At 37.0% G+C, this 19,980-nt stretch overlaps 1 non-coding gene and 27 pseudogenes across 1 annotated transcript; all 28 read left to right on the top strand.

Moving 5' to 3' along the window:
* Nucleotides 1-12,684: 12,684 nt before the first annotated feature.
* LOC146745454 (5S ribosomal RNA) lies at nt 12,685-12,804 on the top strand (annotated as a pseudogene).
* A 96-nt stretch (nt 12,805-12,900) lies between these two features.
* On the top strand, nt 12,901-13,020 carry LOC146745453 (5S ribosomal RNA; annotated as a pseudogene).
* A 96-nt stretch (nt 13,021-13,116) lies between these two features.
* On the top strand, nt 13,117-13,236 carry LOC146745452 (5S ribosomal RNA; annotated as a pseudogene).
* Nucleotides 13,237-13,332: 96 nt separating this feature from the next.
* On the top strand, nt 13,333-13,452 carry LOC146745451 (5S ribosomal RNA; annotated as a pseudogene).
* Nucleotides 13,453-13,548: 96 nt separating this feature from the next.
* On the top strand, nt 13,549-13,668 carry LOC146745450 (5S ribosomal RNA; annotated as a pseudogene).
* Nucleotides 13,669-13,764: 96 nt separating this feature from the next.
* On the top strand, nt 13,765-13,884 carry LOC146745449 (5S ribosomal RNA). Its single transcript, XR_014929633.1, has one exon. It is a non-coding gene; the product is annotated as a 5S ribosomal RNA (ribosomal RNA).
* Nucleotides 13,885-13,979: 95 nt separating this feature from the next.
* On the top strand, nt 13,980-14,099 carry LOC146745448 (5S ribosomal RNA; annotated as a pseudogene).
* A 96-nt stretch (nt 14,100-14,195) lies between these two features.
* On the top strand, nt 14,196-14,315 carry LOC146745447 (5S ribosomal RNA; annotated as a pseudogene).
* A 96-nt stretch (nt 14,316-14,411) lies between these two features.
* On the top strand, nt 14,412-14,531 carry LOC146745446 (5S ribosomal RNA; annotated as a pseudogene).
* Nucleotides 14,532-14,626: 95 nt separating this feature from the next.
* LOC146745445 (5S ribosomal RNA) lies at nt 14,627-14,746 on the top strand (annotated as a pseudogene).
* A 96-nt stretch (nt 14,747-14,842) lies between these two features.
* LOC146745444 (5S ribosomal RNA) lies at nt 14,843-14,962 on the top strand (annotated as a pseudogene).
* A 96-nt stretch (nt 14,963-15,058) lies between these two features.
* LOC146745443 (5S ribosomal RNA) lies at nt 15,059-15,178 on the top strand (annotated as a pseudogene).
* A 96-nt stretch (nt 15,179-15,274) lies between these two features.
* On the top strand, nt 15,275-15,394 carry LOC146745442 (5S ribosomal RNA; annotated as a pseudogene).
* Nucleotides 15,395-15,706: 312 nt separating this feature from the next.
* On the top strand, nt 15,707-15,826 carry LOC146745441 (5S ribosomal RNA; annotated as a pseudogene).
* Nucleotides 15,827-16,137: 311 nt separating this feature from the next.
* On the top strand, nt 16,138-16,257 carry LOC146745440 (5S ribosomal RNA; annotated as a pseudogene).
* Nucleotides 16,258-16,353: 96 nt separating this feature from the next.
* Nucleotides 16,354-16,473, top strand: LOC146745439 (5S ribosomal RNA; annotated as a pseudogene).
* Nucleotides 16,474-16,570: 97 nt separating this feature from the next.
* On the top strand, nt 16,571-16,690 carry LOC146745438 (5S ribosomal RNA; annotated as a pseudogene).
* Nucleotides 16,691-17,001: 311 nt separating this feature from the next.
* On the top strand, nt 17,002-17,121 carry LOC146745437 (5S ribosomal RNA; annotated as a pseudogene).
* Nucleotides 17,122-17,217: 96 nt separating this feature from the next.
* LOC146745436 (5S ribosomal RNA) lies at nt 17,218-17,337 on the top strand (annotated as a pseudogene).
* Nucleotides 17,338-17,433: 96 nt separating this feature from the next.
* On the top strand, nt 17,434-17,553 carry LOC146745435 (5S ribosomal RNA; annotated as a pseudogene).
* A 96-nt stretch (nt 17,554-17,649) lies between these two features.
* LOC146745434 (5S ribosomal RNA) lies at nt 17,650-17,769 on the top strand (annotated as a pseudogene).
* A 96-nt stretch (nt 17,770-17,865) lies between these two features.
* LOC146745433 (5S ribosomal RNA) lies at nt 17,866-17,985 on the top strand (annotated as a pseudogene).
* Nucleotides 17,986-18,297: 312 nt separating this feature from the next.
* On the top strand, nt 18,298-18,417 carry LOC146745432 (5S ribosomal RNA; annotated as a pseudogene).
* Nucleotides 18,418-18,513: 96 nt separating this feature from the next.
* Nucleotides 18,514-18,633, top strand: LOC146745431 (5S ribosomal RNA; annotated as a pseudogene).
* Nucleotides 18,634-18,729: 96 nt separating this feature from the next.
* On the top strand, nt 18,730-18,849 carry LOC146745430 (5S ribosomal RNA; annotated as a pseudogene).
* Nucleotides 18,850-19,161: 312 nt separating this feature from the next.
* Nucleotides 19,162-19,281, top strand: LOC146745429 (5S ribosomal RNA; annotated as a pseudogene).
* A 311-nt stretch (nt 19,282-19,592) lies between these two features.
* On the top strand, nt 19,593-19,712 carry LOC146745428 (5S ribosomal RNA; annotated as a pseudogene).
* Nucleotides 19,713-19,808: 96 nt separating this feature from the next.
* LOC146745427 (5S ribosomal RNA) lies at nt 19,809-19,928 on the top strand (annotated as a pseudogene).
* The last annotated feature ends 52 nt before the right edge of the window (nt 19,929-19,980 follow it).

The following is a 19,980-nucleotide window of genomic DNA, read 5'->3' as shown; positions in this document are numbered from 1 at the left end:
TATTCAGTGGAACCATCACATTGACAGTATAAAACCAATTTATAATCATACATCAGGCACAAAATTATTTTTATACTCTGGTAAACTTGCCCTTTGTTATATAATATTATTCCCTTTATCATAGTTTGTTTCAATATAAATATGCATTGTCATAATTAATTTTCAATACAAACAAGTTTTGGGGTTGAAAAAACAGTGGGAAAGTACTCTATCGAATGTCCTTGATTGATGTAAATATCTTACAAAAACATTGATGCCTAATTTGTTTAATTATTTTAAGGGACATAATTTCCAGTTTTATTCAAAGTAATTCAGATATTTTAGTATAAAAAACAAATGCCTCATCTCAGAAAAATAATGCAGCATTTAGACGTGAATAGATTCATAAAACATGCAAGATAACAGAAAATCTTAGCTGGCTTTTGTCCAATTATTTTGTACAGGTGTCTGTCAAAAATTAATGATTCACTGAGACAAATATGAACTGCGTTATTATATTCATTGTGTGACTATTGTATTATTTGAAAAGTAAAACAACGCCCTCTATCAATAGCTATCATGTTGCAAGCTCTGCTTTGTATGCAAATCAACTTAAATAGTTGGTGTCCAGTGGAGAGAGAAGTCAACAGTACTGTTGCCTCCTAAGAATCTTTAAACACTGCAATCTTTGTTTTTGAAGTGCTTTTTTTAAATTTGTATTATAAATTTAAGCTCTATCATTCTGTTCTAATAGCTGAAACAAATTCCTGTGAATTTTGATTTTCATTTGTCGAATGGACTGTTTGTCAAATACAGAATACATATATTTTAGTATAATTTTCTTTTTAAAATGTGGATGCAACGTTTTGCTTATGTATTTTTTATTATGTATTGTTTTTGATTTGATAACTTTGGACTAAACAGATTTTCTATTAGCTTGACATCTTGTTTTCCGTAAAGATTTTATTGGTAGGTTTGCAAATGTGTATCAGACTTTGCAAAAACTCTCTCCATGAGTTGGTATTGAAACCCAGTCTAGTATTCCCATGGGATTTGGGAGATACATTACCAAGGATATTAATACAAGATAAATGATTTGTTTCATTACACACATACAACAATGCATATTTCCACTGAGATCAGTGACCTTTGAATGTATATCACCAGTGATCAGTCTAGAAAGTCAAAATATTTTATCAGATTTTCTCAATTTTTGCATGATACAGGACATCTGTCGTTCATACTACGTGAAAACTTTATACTGATGAATAAAGTGTTTGATAAAGTTTGGTATAGAATTAGTAAAGTTACTGTGCACACAATAACAATTATTAACAACGACAACAATGATGACGAAAACGCCGAACACAAATTTTTCCTTTAATATATCTTTCCATCTTTGATGATACGGGCAAGGTAAAAGTGACACTAAAAGTAAAAAAAAGTTGTAGGTATTATCACAAGTAGTATAACTTTCATCCCCTGCTCCCCAATACACAAACCAGTTCATGTGATACATTGAAATACAAGTAACAGTTCTTGGAACCATACTTGATAGTAATCAAAAGCATTATCACATACCCAGTATTGAAATTAACAATACCAGTTAATGTTCTCCGAACTAGCACATCACCCAGGTTATCTGTGTAGGAGTAGCGTGGGGTGGGGATAACGCCGATGTGGAAATGGGTCGGGTTTTATATTGACCACACCCGTGTAGGGGCCCCGATAAGGGCATTGTCAATTACTTTCATCGGATCAACACAGCGCGAAACGTAGGGCTAGTCTCGACCAAGGTTTACAAGAAGAACACACATGCATAGAGACATTGAATATTGGTGATAGAAATTACCTGGACTAATGATTTTAAAGATGAGAGTCCAAAAAACATCATATCCCATATAATCATATCGTATACTCAATGAATGCAACTCATCAACTCATCGAACAACTTGACCAAAGAAACTATACGCGAGTTATTATTCGCTGAAACGACTACCACAGGAAAAACACACCACAAATTCAATAACAGTCACATAATAACATGATTCTTACCTGTAGACATCTGAACGCGTGCACAGTACAACAGAAAAGTAATTTAAAAATCCGGCCATTCGGATTCTGAAATCGTCCAACGCGGTCGTCCAAGTAAGAATATTCGATAGTCCAGGGAGTCTTTTTCAACAGCACGCGAACAACGCCCTCACGCAATCGCTTAAAAAGGGAAAAAAGGAGAGAGAGAAAAAAAGGCCAAAAAAAAAAAAAAACGAGAAAATATTTAGGGGAGAAGTGAAAATAAAAAAAAATCGTAAAAAATAAAAAAAAACAGTAATTTTTTTCAAGAAAATAAAAAAAAATTGGAAATTTAAAAAAAAATTTATGTGATAAAAAAAAATGTTTTTGGCCTATCTGGCTTGCCATATATAATTATAATAGTCACTTCAGATGTTCAGTATTTTCTGTTAAATTTACTCTTTTTATATCTAAAATAATAGGCAAATAATTAGAAATGTCCCATGGTGATCATTGTCATTTTGAGACCACTAAAAATTAAATAAACAGGTCAGATCCCAATATACTATATAAAATACTTTAGGAATAAATTTTCGCTGAAAAGACCTTTTTCGTGTTTGTATGGAATTTGTTTTCACTGGTTATTGGCGAGTTTATTCACTGGATTTTATTTACACTGAATTATCAGCAAAAATAGCGAAAATTAATTCTAAATAAAAATAAAGTATTTCACAATACTGCAAAACCATTTATTTTCCCTGACATATAAAGGGAAAGTCAAGCCAAACAACATACTGCTCCCTAGAGTTCCACAAATGTAGGAGAATGCAATATTCTTCTATATAATATTTCATTCTCGAGATACTCATCTTTTCATCAGTATTATGTATTATGTAAAATACTTTATTTTAGCTGGAATTAAATTTTGCTGAAATGATATTTTCGGGTGTTATGTATGCAATTTATTTTCACTGATTTCTGATGAGTTGAATGTAAAATATAGAAAAAAAGGTATATCTGTTGAATTTTATTTTCACTGAATCATTCCTTCAGCGCAAATAGTGAAAATTAATTCCAAGCAAAAATAAAGTATTTAACAGTACTCCGCCAGTGAAAATATTTCCAACAATGTAAAAAAAAATTGTTGTCATTAAAAATAACCAATGAATAATTCACATTTACAGTACACGTTTAACAATCCATTGGAATGTGTTCATCCACAATTATCACTATTAAATCAGCATACATAATAATAATGATGGCTTAATCAATGGTTTGACAACCACACTAAATTGTAGGCAAAAACTTGTTATTGTAAATGATTCCAGTAAACGATGCAATGAAACATTACTTCTTTTACTTCAAAACTGTTGGCAAAACACAATAAAATTTTTGAAGCCCGTCCAACTACTTGTAACTGAGGCATTTTTGGCATTCCAGAACTTGATTTTGGGGTTTATGTATGGATTTTGTTCAAACTTGCTACATATTTTGTATACTATGGGACCTTGATGCACATCATTTTAGTTTTCAGATCCAATTTAAAATGGCTGACTGGTGGCCATTTTGTTTTAATTAATGCTCTTCCAGACCAATATTTCTCAATATTTACAAGTACTCATTTGACGATCAGATTCATTTTAATGTTAAAAAAATCACCATAATCAAGCATCATCTTCTGTATCCATATTTCTGACATGTTTATGTTCTAAGTATATTACTATAAACAAAACTATATGTCTTAAATTTGATAACAGGGACTGTGTCAAGCATGGCTTGCTATTAAAAATTCTGTTTCATCAGATGAAGGGACAAATACTTGTCCCTATCATTGTCTTTGTCTCCATCTTGTAGTTAGCCAATTAGATACATGTAGCAATATTTTGGTGGACAATTCATTGTTGTAATACGAGTATATTGTTTATTATTATTTTGCAGTGCAATGGTGAAGAAACGAAAGTATTGCTCTCATTGTGATGATACAGTAACATGGAAAACTTTCAAAAGGCATCGTGGAATGAACTACAATAGCTTGAATGATCAGTGGGCTTGTAAGAATGAAGTCTTCAGAGATGATGCTGACTATTCAATACAGTCTGGTGTAGTAGAAGTTGAAGATTTGGGCGATGACTGTACTCTTGTATCAGATAGCAATGATCATGCTGATAAATTAGTCACTGATACTGAAATATCATCAGCACTTCTTGAAGAAGACAAAATCTACCTTGAAGGCGAAACTGATGAAATGAGTCCAATACTAGATGGTTCTATCCGAACTGAAATATGGGATAATATTACTGAGGAAGACATAATGATTGATTTGGAAGAAGCTAAAACTGCCCAGGAAACACCAGTAGTGGTGGACCTCCCATTTGCTGATCAAAAATACTTGCTAGTTATTTTGAATTGGTTAGGTATTTTTGTCTGTTATTTCTGGACTTTTTTTAACATCTCAGACAATGGAATTACTGTATTGCTGACGTTTTTGAAAACATTTTTCAGTGTGAGTGGGCGGTTTTCACCATGGTTAGGTGCACTGTCAACTCTCTTTCCTGGAACATTGTACTTGTTGAAAAAAAAAATGAATCTTCTATCGGATAAGTTTTCTAAATATATTGTATGTCCTAAATGCAGTCATATATACAAATATGCAGATTGCTTTGAATGCAGAAATGGGGTGCAACGACGAAAACTGTGTTCCCATGTTGAGTATCCCAACCACACACAAAAAAAATTCAGACAGTCATGTGGTGCAAGTTTATTCAAGGAGGTGATTTTGCAAGGTGGCAAAATGCACTATTATCCACATAAGGTTTACTGTTATACTTCCTTAACAGATTCCTTGAAGAATCTACTGCAAAGGAAAGATTTTGCAGTAAAGTGTGTGATGTGGCGACAGCGAAAAGTGCCTACTGGAATGCTTGCTGATGTTTATGATGGACGAATATGGCGAGAATTTCAACATGTAAATAAAGAACCTTTCCTGATGAATAAGAACAATTATGCTATCCAACTCAATATAGATTGGTTCCAGCCATTCAAGCACACATCATTCTCTGTAGGTGCTGTATATGCTATAATTTTGAATCTTCCACGAGGCGAAAGATACAAAAAGGAAAACACCATACTTATTGGCGTGATACCTGGACCACGCGAGCCTTCACTGAATGTAAACTCCTTCCTTGAACCACTAGTGAAAGAGTTACAAGTGTTGTGGAGTGATGGACTGTCAACAACTCACCATGGCTCACGATTCATTGCAGAAACATTCAAAGTAGCTCTTTTGTGTACAGCATCAGATATACCTGCTACAAGGAAACTGTGTGGTTTTTTAAGCTTTATGGCAAAACAAGGTTGTTCGAAATGTGAAAAGACATTTCCATCAGGCCAGTTTGGTTCAAAACCCAATTTTGGTGGTTTTCAGCCTTGTCAGGCCAGAAACAAAGTTAGGCACCAGGAACAGGTTGACGAAATAATAACTAAAAGAAATAAATCAAGTAGGACTGAACTTGAGAGCAAATATGGTGTGCGTTATACCATATTATTGGAATTACCATATTTTGATTGTGTGCGATTTCATGTCATTGATCCATTACATAATTTATTTCTTGGAACAGGCAAGCGCTTAATGAAAAAAATTTGGGTTGACAAATCAAAGATTACAAAAGAGCAATTAGAAATAATCCAACACAAGGTAGACAGCACAAAGACCCCCTCAGATATGGGGAGAATTCCACACAAAATTGCTAGCAATTTTGGTGGGTTTACAGCAGAACTGGATCATATTTTTCTCTTTGTTTTCATTGAAAGGTGTTTTGCCTAAACCTGAATTAGAATGCTGGCGTCTATTTGTATTGGCATGTCATCTTTTGTGTACACCTGTACTCACCATTGCAAATGTTGGTAAATCTCACAGTTACTTAATGAGATTTTGTAGGGAATTTGAAAGAATTTATGGATCAAGTGCAGTAACACCTAACATGCATTTACACAGTCACCTTGCTGATTGCATTTTGGATTATGGACCGATCTATGCCTTTTGGACATTTCCATATGAGAGACTTAATGGAGTTTTATCTGGGCACTATGCTAATCAAAAAATCAATAGAAATACAGATTATGAGAAAGTTCACAAATTCACAAATGCTTATGGACTTGTCTCTTCCAGTGTTGTTCAATAATGAGTTTCAAGAAACATTACCAAATAAGAACAAAATGGTGTCGTTTGAAGAAACATTCAGTGACTGCCAATTGTTCTTTCAATGTGTAATGCTTTCTCAAGGTGAAGTGGTCATGTCACAGTCTCAGTGGTGCGAAAGTACTTCATTCTATATCCCTAATGGTGCAGCACACATAGAGTACTATGATGACGCTATGACCGACTACCTTAAAGAATCTTATTGTACAATATTGGAAAATGTGAATAGAGTGTATCACTGGAGCAGTAAAGTGCTACAATACATTGGAATGTGGATTGATGCATGGGATTCTTGGTTCAGAAAAGTGTAGACATAGCAGATCTGCTTATATTATTGCTAGTTGGCATGGTGATGAAGGCAGAATTGATTCTTCTGGAAATACTTATCGACCTGGTATTGTGGAGTATTATTTGTCACAGTCAATCATTGTTGAAAGGAAATCACAGACTTTTTTCTTTGCAAAAGTAAGGTGGTTTCAAAAGCATCCAGAAAGAAACTACTATGGGGAACCAGTTTGAAGTCTGGTGTAGAAATCTTTTTGAGTTGACTGGTCCAGCATCATTCTTGCCTGTTCAACGTATTAGAGGCAAATTTGTTGCTGGTGTAGGTGAAATTAGGAGAGAAACTGTGATGTGCGTTATGCCAAGACCATTTAAAATTTATATGTAATTCTGTGACTAGCTTTCAGTTAAAACTTAATGTCTTCTTCTGTATATTTTATATACTGTGATATACTTTATTTTAGCTGAAATTAATTTTCACTGAAAAGACTTTTTGCGAAAATTAATTCCAAGTGAAAATAAAGTATTTTACAGTAATGGGAACATGTAGTACTCCTACCATATCTGTTCTATTAGTATTGCATTTGTTTATGTAAATGACCGGTGATTCATATGGTTAAAACAAGTCTTATTTTATTGACCCTGTGTACAAAAAATGTAATTTTCTTTTAATACTTCATAGACCTATTATATAGAAAACTAAGTGGTATTACATGTATATAATGTGCTTCTAATAGAATTAATACATTCACCTCAGTTCCTACAAGTCTGTAATTTTGGCGGAACGAGTTGAAGTGCACATTCCAAAAAATAAGGGGCAATTTTGAATAACTCTTACAAGTTATTGTAATATTTATGGCAGTCTGTGACATAAAATAAGTGTAAATCATCAATCAACTTTTTTTTATTTTCGTTTTTTTGAAAAATCACCAGCCTGATTGGTTCAATATTTATTTGTTTGTAATATGTACTAGTTAATTTTTGGTATTGATCATACTTTTTATATATATATTTTTTAACTTAATTGCTGGATTGTGTTGATACCTCTTAACAACTCACAAGCTAGTATAGCCTGTATATAAGTCTGGTCTGTTCAGCTTGTACCAGCACTTTAAATAAATAAGTGTAATAAAAATTTACAAATAATGTATGTTTATGTAGTTCATTTGTGTGTGTGTGTGGGGGGGGGGGGTACCACATAATGTTATGTTATGTGAATATTGTTAATTCTGTTTCGTGATGGCCTCTTGTTTTTAAAAATAAACTGATCGAACAATATGATTAAAAATCTGTTATTCAATCTATTGTTCGTATAAAAAGCTTAAATAAACTTTTGTCAAGCTGGTCAGGTCGTATCATGGAACAGTTGTGCAATGAAGCATTTAGCCACTTATTTAGCCTTTGAATTGATATGAAAAACAGTTTAACATTTTTTAAGCCAGAATCTATCTCCAAGCTGTGCGTTTATAATATTTATAGACTGGATGCATCTTTTGCTACCAAGTCGTGCAGCAGATGCGCCCGAGTTTGCAAGGATGTGTAAGCCGTACGGCCGAGGGTAGTAAAACTTGTATCTGGTCCACAAAGGTTTTATCGTATGCCTTATATGTGTAATTACAATGTCACCATGATATGACCTTAAATACACGACGTAATGTAAAATGACACAAATCCTGTATCCGCCTCTGGAATACCTCAAAGTATGAACGAAGACTGGAGTATCGGCCGATGCGCAGTGTACTGTCTGAGTGCATACTTCGGAGTTTTCTCGTATTAACCTTATTATTATACATCTTTTCCTTCCGTGGGAATGCCAAAATTCAAAATAGAACAAAATCAGCAACTTTTTTGTGTTAAGTCCGGTCAAACTCTTTTGGCAGCCATGTTTGTTTTTATTATTAGAGGACACTTATGCGCATAATCATTCCATGTTTGGAATTTATATTTCATATATTTATATATATGATATGATGAAAATACCTCGTAAAATACCGCAAAAGTACTGCACGCTACAACTTATGGCGTTACGGTGACAGATGTATAATAATAAGGAATAATCGTATTTATCCATTTGCACTTGACATATAAAAATTACAAGTTTGGTTAAATTGGCCCAATCGACTATTCACATTAATTTGTTGAGCTATAATAAAAAAATAATGTAACCAAGAACGAAATGGAGAAGCAGTGTTTTGCATTTTTGTTCAGGGTAGAATTTTCATTACACCACTTTCTAAATTTTAGCCGAATGCCGATGCAAAATACTGACATTTTGCTCACGTAGTAGATACGGTGCGTCAACCAAATTCTGATGTATACGTAATTTTTTTTTCGATTGGTCACTTTATTTTTTATGAGAAAAAGTGAGCGCTAAGGGTTTACGAATAACTATTTTATTACTGACATTATAAAGCTAAAAAAGCGTTCAAGCTATAACTATTATTAATTCATAATGAAAACGGGATTGTGTAATTCATAATGTCGAAAACGAACAATGTCTGAAAATCTACTTAGCATTTTGGCTGTCTGGAGAGGGACATGGGTCTGAAACCACATCCGACCAGGAAAATTCCCTCTTTGCAAATTATACTGCTGAAGAGTCATGGTTTTCATTCTAAGGTATTGGTCAGTTACTTCGGCCTAGGGGGGGTCGGTGGATCAGTAGGGGGGTTACCCTGTTTTTGATTGTGCGAATAGGGGGGGGGGGTCACTGTTTTTGATATCATGTTTTTTCAGAATTCACACACGCGCTCATGCATATATTTTTAAAATTTTTATTTCAGAACAAACGATAAAAAAGGTAATCGTACAAATGTGTTTTTAATAATAACTATTACCTATATTGCCTATAAATTTGTTAATGCAAAAAATGTTATAGACTAACTATTTTGCCAAATAACTAACAGATTATGCAATGTGGCTAGAACCCCAATTATACAGTTAAGTTTTAAACACATCCCAAGTCCATGTGCTGCTGATATCAGATTATTTTATTTAAAGTCTGAAGTCACTATTGTATAAGATACTTACTGGATTTATCCAATTATAACAGGAGACGGAAAGACAACACAGCAATTAGTACAAAGAGCAGTGACAGCTTTTGTTCAGCAAGTCAAAAAAGTTAAATTTGTGAAAATGCTGATATATAAATTAAAATAAATAAATAGTTTTTTGTTTTTTTAACTTTTAAATATGCATATTTTGCTCTGTAAAATACCAAAATCCAACAAAAATTTCCTTTGTTTTCATAAGCACAGACTGTGCTTCGGGTGGAAAGCTTTCCCGGTCTATAAGATATGAAAGATATTTTAAATCCAACTTAGTTTTCAAAGAGTTCAAACCGCCTAGATTCAAATCCTCTTTTCCTATCTTATAAGGGCGTTTATCGAGTAAGCACTCCACAGCTTTGCTTTTATTTACTATCTTTAGCAGCATAGATTTCCCTCCTTCCTGCAGCCTTTTCTGTAGTCATTTTTTGGCTTTATGTTTCCCCTCCCCTCCTAAGGTCTATTAAATGCAAACGCTAAAAAATTATGTCAAAATTATGGCAAACCATATAATGCACATATAATACTTTTTGTAATCATGTCAGAGCCAAAACTGTTAATGTTTCTTTGTTTTTTTAGGGGGTCAGCATGTTTTAAGTTTTAAAATATAATGTGGGGGGGTCACCCACTTTTTTTATTTGACTGAGATTTACAGCTGGCAAAATGGAATCTGCCGAACCCCCATAGGCCGAAGTAACTGACCAATCCCTAATGTGGCGGTGTGAGTGTAGTAACATTGTGTTTACTGAAAAATAAACTTTATAGATTTTAACATGGTCTACTCGCTCCTTTGTAGGGTGGTCAGCGCAATTAGCACATTTACAAGTGAACAGGATGGCCACAATGTAGATTTATAAGTTATACTTTCAGACTATTAAACTAGTCTGAGATTTGGATGAAGTCTTAGTTGCTACACAACTCACATTGCCGGCGAATTCACAAATAAACTCCCATTCACGGGTTGGATTATGTGGTTTTATAAACTTATTAAATCTCAAGGATGAAGTCGGGTGAATGTACTAAGTTTTGTCACATTCTCCGTGCATTAAATTGAGTTATATATACAGTTGGAACTGGTTGGTATATTTATTTTTAAATCGTAATTATGCTTACTACGACACGAGGTGTATTTGGGTGAAGTCTTAATTGCTATATAATTCACATTGCCGGCGAATTCACAAATAAACTCCCATTCACGGGTCGGATTATGTGGTTTTATAAACTTATTAAACCACAAGGATGAAGTCGGGTGAATGTACTAAGTTTTGTCACATTCACCGTGCATTAAATTGAGTTGTATATACAGTTTGAACTGGTTGGTATATTTATTTTTAAATCGTAATTATGCTTACTACGACACGAGGTGTATTTGGGTGAAGTCTTAATTGCTATATAATTCACATTGCCGGCGAATTCACAAATAAACTCCCATTCACGGGTTGGATTATATGGTTTTATAAACTTATTAAACCACAAGGATGAAGTCAGGCGAATGTACTAAGTTTTGTCACATTCACCGTGCAGTAAATTGAGTTGTATATACAGTTTGAACTGGTTGGTATATTTATTTTTAAATCATAATTATGCTTACTACGACATGAGGTGTATTTGGATGAAGTCTTATTTGGTATATAATTCACATTGCCGGCAAATTCACAAATAAACTCCCATTCACCAGTTGGGTTATATGGTTTTATAAACTTATTAAACCACAAGGATGAAGTCAGGTGAATGTACTAAGTTTTGTCACATTCACCGTGCAGTAAATTGAGTTGTATATACAGTTTGTACTGGTTGGTGTATTTGGTTTAACATTAGAATTCTGGTTGTTTCAACACAAGAGTATATGTGACTTAAGTATCTCATTATATGTTAGACATAAACACTATCTCCATCAAGATTCTCAATAAGATGATTGTGTTCCAAAAGTTGTCCTTCACCCTACTCATGTCCGTCGGACAAATAGGATAATTGACCAACATCGATTGATTGGAAAACTAGGCTGTATTGAGATATTCCCCGTAAAGTCATATGGTAGTTGAAGGAAGACATGCTACTTCATTGTCAAAGTTGGTGAATCGCTGTGAAGATACCCACTGAAATAATACCATCTTCACCCACTCGGATAAGTTGAGGTGAATTAAGTACTCTGTGCTGTGAATACTTATTAGTTGCAAAGCCAATTAGAATACTTATTAGTTGCATACATAATTAGAACACTTATTAGTTGCATACATAATTAGACTACTTATTAGTTTCATACATAATTAGAATACTTATTAGTTGCATACATAATTAGAATACTTATTAGTTGCATACATAATTAGAATACTTATTAGTTGCATACATATTTAGAATACTTATTAGTTGCATACATAATTAGAATACTTATTAGTAGCATACATAATTAGAATACTTATTAGTTGCATACATAATTAGAATACTTATTAGTTGCATACATAATTAGAATACTTATTAGTTGCATACATAATTAGAATACTTATTAGTTGCATACATAATTAGTGTAATTCTGGTTAGCTGTGGGTTATATAATTAGAATACGTATTAGTTGCATACCCAATTAGAATACGTATTAGTTGCATACATAATTAGAATACTTATTAGTTGCATACATAATTAGAATACTTATAAGTTGCATACATAATTAGTGGAATTGTGGTTAGCTGTGGGTTATATAATTAGAATACTTATTAGTTGCATACCCAATTAGAATACGTATTAGTTGCATACATAATTAGAATACTTATTAGTTGCATACATAATTAGAATACATATTAGTTGCATACATAATTAGAATACTTATTAGTTGCATCCATAATTAGAATACTTATTAGTTGCATACATAATTAGAATACTTATTAGTTGCATACATAATTAGTGTAATTCTGGTTAGCTGTGGGTTATATAATTAGAATACTTATTAGTTGCATACCCAATTAGAATACTTATTAGTTGCATACATAATTAGAATACTTATTAGTTGCATACATGATTAGAATACTTATTAGTTGCATACATAATTAGAATACTTGTTAGTTGCATACATAATTAGAATACTTATTAGTTGCATACATACTAACTTTTTTCGAGGGATTTTTTGCATAGCCGAAGCAATAAATGACATCCAATTGCAACGAATATTCAGCCTACTGCCTAACCATTGCAGAATACACCAGTTCTCGTCCGATCACTGAAGTTAAGCTGCATCGGGAGTGGTTAGTACTTGCATGGGAGACCGGCTGGGAATACCTCGTGCAGAAGGCTCATCAACATTTTTATTCCACGTTACATACTAACTTTTTCCTCTTATTTTTTGCCTAGCCGTAGCATTAAATGACATCCAATTCCGACGAATATTCTGCCTACTGCCAAACCATTGCAGAATACACCAGTTCTCGTCCGATCACTGAAGTTAAGCCGCATCGTGCGTGGTTAGTACTTGCACGGGAGACCAGCTGGGAATACCACGTGCAGTAGGCTCATCAACATTTTTATTCCACCGTACATACCAACTTTTTCTCGGGATTTGTTGCCTAGCCGAAGTATTAAATTACATCCAATTTTGACAAATATTCAGCCTACTGCCAAACCATTGCAGAATACACCAGTTCTCGTCCGATCACTGAAGTTAAGCCGCATCGGGCGTGGTTAGTACTTGCACGGGAGTCCAGCTGGGAATACCACGTGCAGTAGGCTCATCAACATTTTTATTCCACATTACATACTAACTTTTTTCCTGGATTTGTTGCCTAGCCGAAGTATTAAATTACATCCAATTCCGACTAATATTCAGCCTACTGCCAAACCAATGCAGAGTACATCAGTTCTCGTCCGATCACTGAAGTTAATCTGCATTCGGCATGGTTAGTACTTGCATGGGAGACCGGCTGGGAATACCACGTGCAGTAGGCTTATCAACATTTTTATTCCACCGTACATACCAACTTTTTCTCGGGATTTGTTGCCTAGCCGAAGTTTTAAATTACATCCAATTCCGACAGTTATTCAGCCTACTGCCAAACCATTGCAGAATACACCAGTTCTCGTCCAATCACTGAAGTTAAGCTGCATCGGGCGTGGTTAGTACTTGCACGGGAGACTAGCTGGGAAAACCACGTGCAGTAGGCTCATCAACATTTTTATTCCACATTACATACTAACTTTTCCCCATGATTTTTTGCCTAGACGAAGCATTAAATGACATACAATTCGGACAAATATTCAGCCTACTGCCAAACCATTGCAGAATACACCAGTTCCCATCCGATCACTGAAGTTAAGCTGCATCGGGCGTGGTTAGTACTTGCATGGGAGACCGGCTGAGAATACCACGTGCAGTAGGTTCAGCAACATTTTTATTCCACATTACATACTAACTTTTCCCATGATTTTTTGCCTAGCCGTAGCATTTAATGACATCCAATTCCGACGAGTATTCAGCCTACTGCCAAACCATTGCAGAATACACCAGTTCTCGTCCGATCACTGAAGTTAAGCTGCATCGGGCGTGGTTAGTACTTGCACGGGAGACTAGCTGGGAAAACCACGTGCAGTAGGCTCATCAACATTTTTATTCCACATTACATACTAACTTTTCCCCATGATTTTTTGCCTAGACGAAGCATTAAATGACATACAATTCGGACGAATATTCAGCCTACTGCCAAACCATTGCAGAATACACCAGTTCCCATCCGATCACTGAAGTTAAGCTGCATCGGGCGTGGTTAGTACTTGCATGGGAGACTGGCTGGGAATACCACGTGCATTAGGCTCATCAACATTATTATTCCACCGTACACACTATCTTTGTTCCGGGATTTTTTGCCTAGCCGAAGTATTAAATTACATCCAATTCCAACAAATATTCAGCCTACTGCCAAACCATTGCAGAACACACCAGTTCTTGTCCGATCACTGAAGTTAAGCTGCATCGGGAGTGGTTAGTACTTGCATGGGAGACCGGCTGAGAATACCACGTGCAGTAGGTTCAGCAACATTTTTATTCCACATTACATACTAACTTTTCCCATGATTTTTTGCCTAGCCGTAGCATTTAATGACATCCAATTCCGACGAGTATTCAGCCTACTGCCAAACCATTGCAGAATACACCAGTTCTCGTCCGATCACTGAAGTTAAGCTGCATCGGGCGTGGTTAGTACTTGCATGGGAGACCGGCAGGGAATACCACATGCAGTAGGCTGATGAACATTTTTATTCCATCGTACATACTAACATTTTTCCATGATTTTTTGCCTAGCCGAAGCATTAAATGACATACAATTTCGACGAATATTCAGCCTACTGCCAAACCAAAGCAGAGTACACCAGTTCTCGTCTGATTACTGAAGTTAATCTGCATCGGGCATGGTTAGTACTTGCATGGGAGACCGGCTGGGAATACCACGTGCAGTAGGCTTATCAACATTTTTATTTCACCGTACATACCAACTTTTTCCTGGGATTTGTTGCCTAGCCGAAGTATTAAATTACATCCAATTCCGACGAATATTCAGCCTACTGCCAAACCATTGCAGAGTACACCAGTTCTCGTCCGATCGCTGAAGTTAAGCTGCATCGGGCGTGGTTAGTACTTACATGGGAGACCTTCTGGGAATACCACGTGCAGTTTTCTCATCAACATTTTTATTCCATAGTACATACTAACTTTTTCCCGGGATTTTTTGCCTAGTCGAAGCATTAAACGACATCTAATTCTGACGAATATTCAGACTTCTGTCAAACCAGTGTAGAATACACCAGTTCTCGTCCGATCACTGAAGTTAATCTGCATCGGGCATGGTTAGTACTTGCATGGGAGACCGGCTGGGAATACCACGTGCAGTTGGCTTATCAACATTTTTATTTCACCGTATATACCAACTTTTTCCCGGGATTTGTTGCCTAGCCGAAGTATTAAATTACATCCAATTCCGACAAATATTCAGCCTACTGCCAAACCATTGCAGAACACACAGTTCTCGTCCGATCCCTGAAGTTTAGCTGCACCGGGCGTGGTTAGTACATGCATGAGAGACCGGCTGCGAATACGACGTGCAGTAGGCTCATCAACATTTTTATTCCACATTACATACTAACTATTTCCTATGATTTTTTTGCCTAGCCGTAGCATTAAATGACATCCAATTCCGATGAATATTCTGCCTACTGCCAAACCATTGCAGAGTACACCTGTTCTCGTCCGATCACTGAAGTTAAGCTGCATCGGGCGTGGTTAGTACTTGCATGGGAGACTGGCTGGGAATACCACGTGCAGTAGGCTGATGAACATTTTTATTCCATCGTACATACTAACTTTTTCCATGATTTTTTGCCGAGCCGAAGCATTAAATGACATCCAATTGCGACGAAAATTCAGCCTACTGCCAAACCGATGCTGAATACACCAGCTCTCGTCCGATACCTGAAGTTAATTTGCATCGGGCATGCTTAGTACTTGCATGGGAGATCAGTTGGGAATACAACGTGCAGTAGGTTTATCAACATTTTTATTTCACCGTACATACCAACTTTTTCCCGGGATTTGTTGCCTAGCCGAAGTATTAAATTACATCCAATTCCGACAAATATTCAGCCTACTGCCAAACCATTGCAGAGTACACCAGTTCTCTTCCGATCGCTGAAGTTAAGCTGCATCGGGCGTGGTTAGTACTTGCATGGGAGACCGGCTGGGAATACCACGTGCAGTAGGCTTATCAACTTTTTTATTCCACCGTACATGCTAACTTTTCCCCGGGATTTTTTGCCTAGCCGAAACGTTAAACGACATCCAATTCTGACAAATATTCAGCCTACTGCCAAACCATTGCAGAACACACCAGTTCTCGTCCGATCACTGAAGTTAAGCTGCATCGGGCGTGGTTAGTACTTGCATGGGAGACTGGCTGGGAATACCACGTGCAGTAGGCTGATGAACATTTTTATTCCACATTACATACTAACTTTTTCCTATGATTTTTTTGCCTAGCCGTAGCATTAAATGACATCCAATTCCGACGAATATTCTGCCTACTGCCAAACCATTGCAGAATACACCTGTTCTCGTCCGATCACTGAAGTTAAGCTGCATCGGGCGTGGTTAGTACTTGCATGGGAGACTGGCTGGGAATACCACGTGCAGTAGGCTGATGAACATTTTTATTCCATTGTACATACTAACATTTTCCATGATTTTTTGCCTATCCGAAGCATTAAATGACATCCAATTGCGACGAAAATTCAGCCTACTGCCAAACCGATGCTGAATACACCAGCTCTCGTCCGATACCTGAAGTTAATTTGCATTGGGCATGCTTAGTACTTGCATGGGAGATCAGTTTGGAATACAACGTGCAGTAGGTTTATCAACATTTTTATTCCACCGTACATACCAACTTTTTCCCGGCATTTGTTGCCTAGCCGAAGTATTAAATTACATCCAATTCCGACGAGTATTCAGCCTACGGCCAAACCATTGCAGAATACACCAGTTCTCGTCCGATCACTGAAGTTAAGCTGCATCGGGCGTGGTTAGTACTTGCATGGGAGACCGGCTGGGAATACCACGTGCAGTAGGCTGATGAACATTTTTATTCCACCGTACATACTAACTTTTTTCCATGAATTTTTGCCTAGCCGAAGCATTAAATGACATCCAATTGCGACGAATATTCAGCCTACTGCCAAACCAATGCAGAATACACCAGTTCTCGTCTGATCACTGAAGTTAATCTGCATCGGGCATGGTTAGTACTAGCATGGGAGACCTGCTGGGAATACCACGTGCAGTAGGCTTATCAACATTTTTATTCCACCGTACATACCAACTTTTTCTCGGGATTTGTTGCCTAGCCGAAGTATTAAATTACATCCAATTCTGACAAATATTCAGTCTACTGCCAAACCATTGCATAATACACCAGTTCTAGTCCGATTACTGAAGTTAAGCTGCATCGGGCGTGGTTAGTACTTGCACAGGAGACCAGCTGGGAATACCACGTGCAGTAGGCTCATCAACATTTTTATTCCACATTACATACTAACTTTTTCCCATGACTTTTTGCCTAGACGAAGCATTAAATGACATACAATTCGGACGAATATTCAGCCTACTGCCAAACCAAAGCAGAGTACACCAGTTCAGGTCCGATTACTGAAGTTAATCTGCATCGGGCATGGTTAGTACTTGCATGGGAGACCGGCTGGGAATACCACGTGCAGTAGGCTTATCAACAATTTTATTTCACCGTACATACCAACTTTTTCCCGGGATTTGTTGCTTAGCCATAGTATTAAATTACATCCAATTCCGACGAATATTCAGCCTACTGCCAAACCATTGCAGAGTACACCAGTTCTCGTCCGATCGCTGAAGTTAAGCTGCATCGGGCGTGGTTAGTACTTACATGGGAGACCTGCTGGGAATACCACGTGCAGTTTTCTCATCAACACTTTTATTCCATAGTACATACTAACTTTTCCCCGGCATTTTTTGCCTAGTCGAAGCATTAAACGACATCTAATTCTGACGAATATTCAGACTTCTGTCAAACCAGTGTAGAATACACCAGTTCTCGTCCGATCACTGAAGTTAATCTGCATCGCGCATGGTTAGTACTTGCATGGGAGACCGGCTGGGAATACCACCTGCATTAGGCTTATCAACATTTTTATTTCACCGTACATACCAACTTTTTCCCGGGATTTTTTGCCTAGCCGAAGCATTAAATGACATACAATTCGGACGAATATTCAGCCTACTGCCAAACCATTGCAGAATACACCAGTTCTCGTCCGATCACTAAAGTTAAGATGCATCTGGCGTGGTTAGTACTTGCATGGGAGACCGGCTGGGAATACCACGTGCATTAGGCTCAACAACATTTTTATTTCACCGTACATACCAACTTTTTCCTGGGATTTGTTGCCTAGCCGAAGTATTAAATTACATCCAATTCCGACGAATATTCAGCCTACTGCCAAACCATTGCAGAGTACACCAGTTCTCGTCCGATCGCTGAAGTTAAGCTGCATCGGGCGTGGTTAGTACTTACATGGGAGACCTTCTGGGAATACCACGTGCAGTTTTCTCATCAACATTTTTATTCCATAGTACATACTAACTTTTTCCCGGGATTTTTTGCCTAGTCGAAGCATTAAACGACATCTAATTCTGACGAATATTCAGACTTCTGTCAAACCAGTGTAGAATACACCAGTTCTCGTCCGATCACTGAAGTTAATCTGCATCGGGCATGGTTAGTACTTGCATGGGAGACCGGCTGGGAATACCACGTGCAGTTGGCTTATCAACATTTTTATTTCACCGTATATACCAACTTTTTCCCGGGATTTGTTGCCTAGCCGAAGTATTAAATTACATCCAATTCCGACAAATATTCAGCCTACTGCCAAACCATTGCAGAACACACAGTTCTCGTCCGATCCCTGAAGTTTAGCTGCACCGGGCGTGGTTAGTACATGCATGAGAGACCGGCTGCGAATACGACGTGCAGTAGGCTCATCAACATTTTTATTCCACATTACATACTAACTATTTCCTATGATTTTTTTGCCTAGCCGTAGCATTAAATGACATCCAATTCCGATGAATATTCTGCCTACTGCCAAACCATTGCAGAGTACACCTGTTCTCGTCCGATCACTGAAGTTAAGCTGCATCGGGCGTGGTTAGTACTTGCATGGGAGACTGGCTGGGAATACCACGTGCAGTAGGCTGATGAACATTTTTATTCCATCGTACATACTAACTTTTTCCATGATTTTTTGCCGAGCCGAAGCATTAAATGACATCCAATTGCGACGAAAATTCAGCCTACTGCCAAACCGATGCTGAATACACCAGCTCTCGTCCGATACCTGAAGTTAATTTGCATCGGGCATGCTTAGTACTTGCATGGGAGATCAGTTGGGAATACAACGTGCAGTAGGTTTATCAACATTTTTATTTCACCGTACATACCAACTTTTTCCCGGGATTTGTTGCCTAGCCGAAGTATTAAATTACATCCAATTCCGACAAATATTCAGCCTACTGCCAAACCATTGCAGAGTACACCAGTTCTCTTCCGATCGCTGAAGTTAAGCTGCATCGGGCGTGGTTAGTACTTGCATGGGAGACCGGCTGGGAATACCACGTGCAGTAGGCTTATCAACTTTTTTATTCCACCGTACATGCTAACTTTTCCCCGGGATTTTTTGCCTAGCCGAAACGTTAAACGACATCCAATTCTGACAAATATTCAGCCTACTGCCAAACCATTGCAGAACACACCAGTTCTCGTCCGATCACTGAAGTTAAGCTGCATCGGGCGTGGTTAGTACTTGCATGGGAGACTGGCTGGGAATACCACGTGCAGTAGGCTGATGAACATTTTTATTCCACATTACATACTAACTTTTTCCTATGATTTTTTT

Source organism: Saccoglossus kowalevskii, chromosome 5 (genome assembly GCF_978046115.1).
Source record: "Saccoglossus kowalevskii chromosome 5, keSacKowa6.1, whole genome shotgun sequence".
In the NCBI taxonomy this organism is placed as follows: domain Eukaryota; kingdom Metazoa; phylum Hemichordata; class Enteropneusta; family Harrimaniidae; genus Saccoglossus; species Saccoglossus kowalevskii.
The sequence above is the reverse complement of the archived record's forward strand: the minus strand, read 5'-3'. Positions and strand labels throughout refer to the sequence as shown.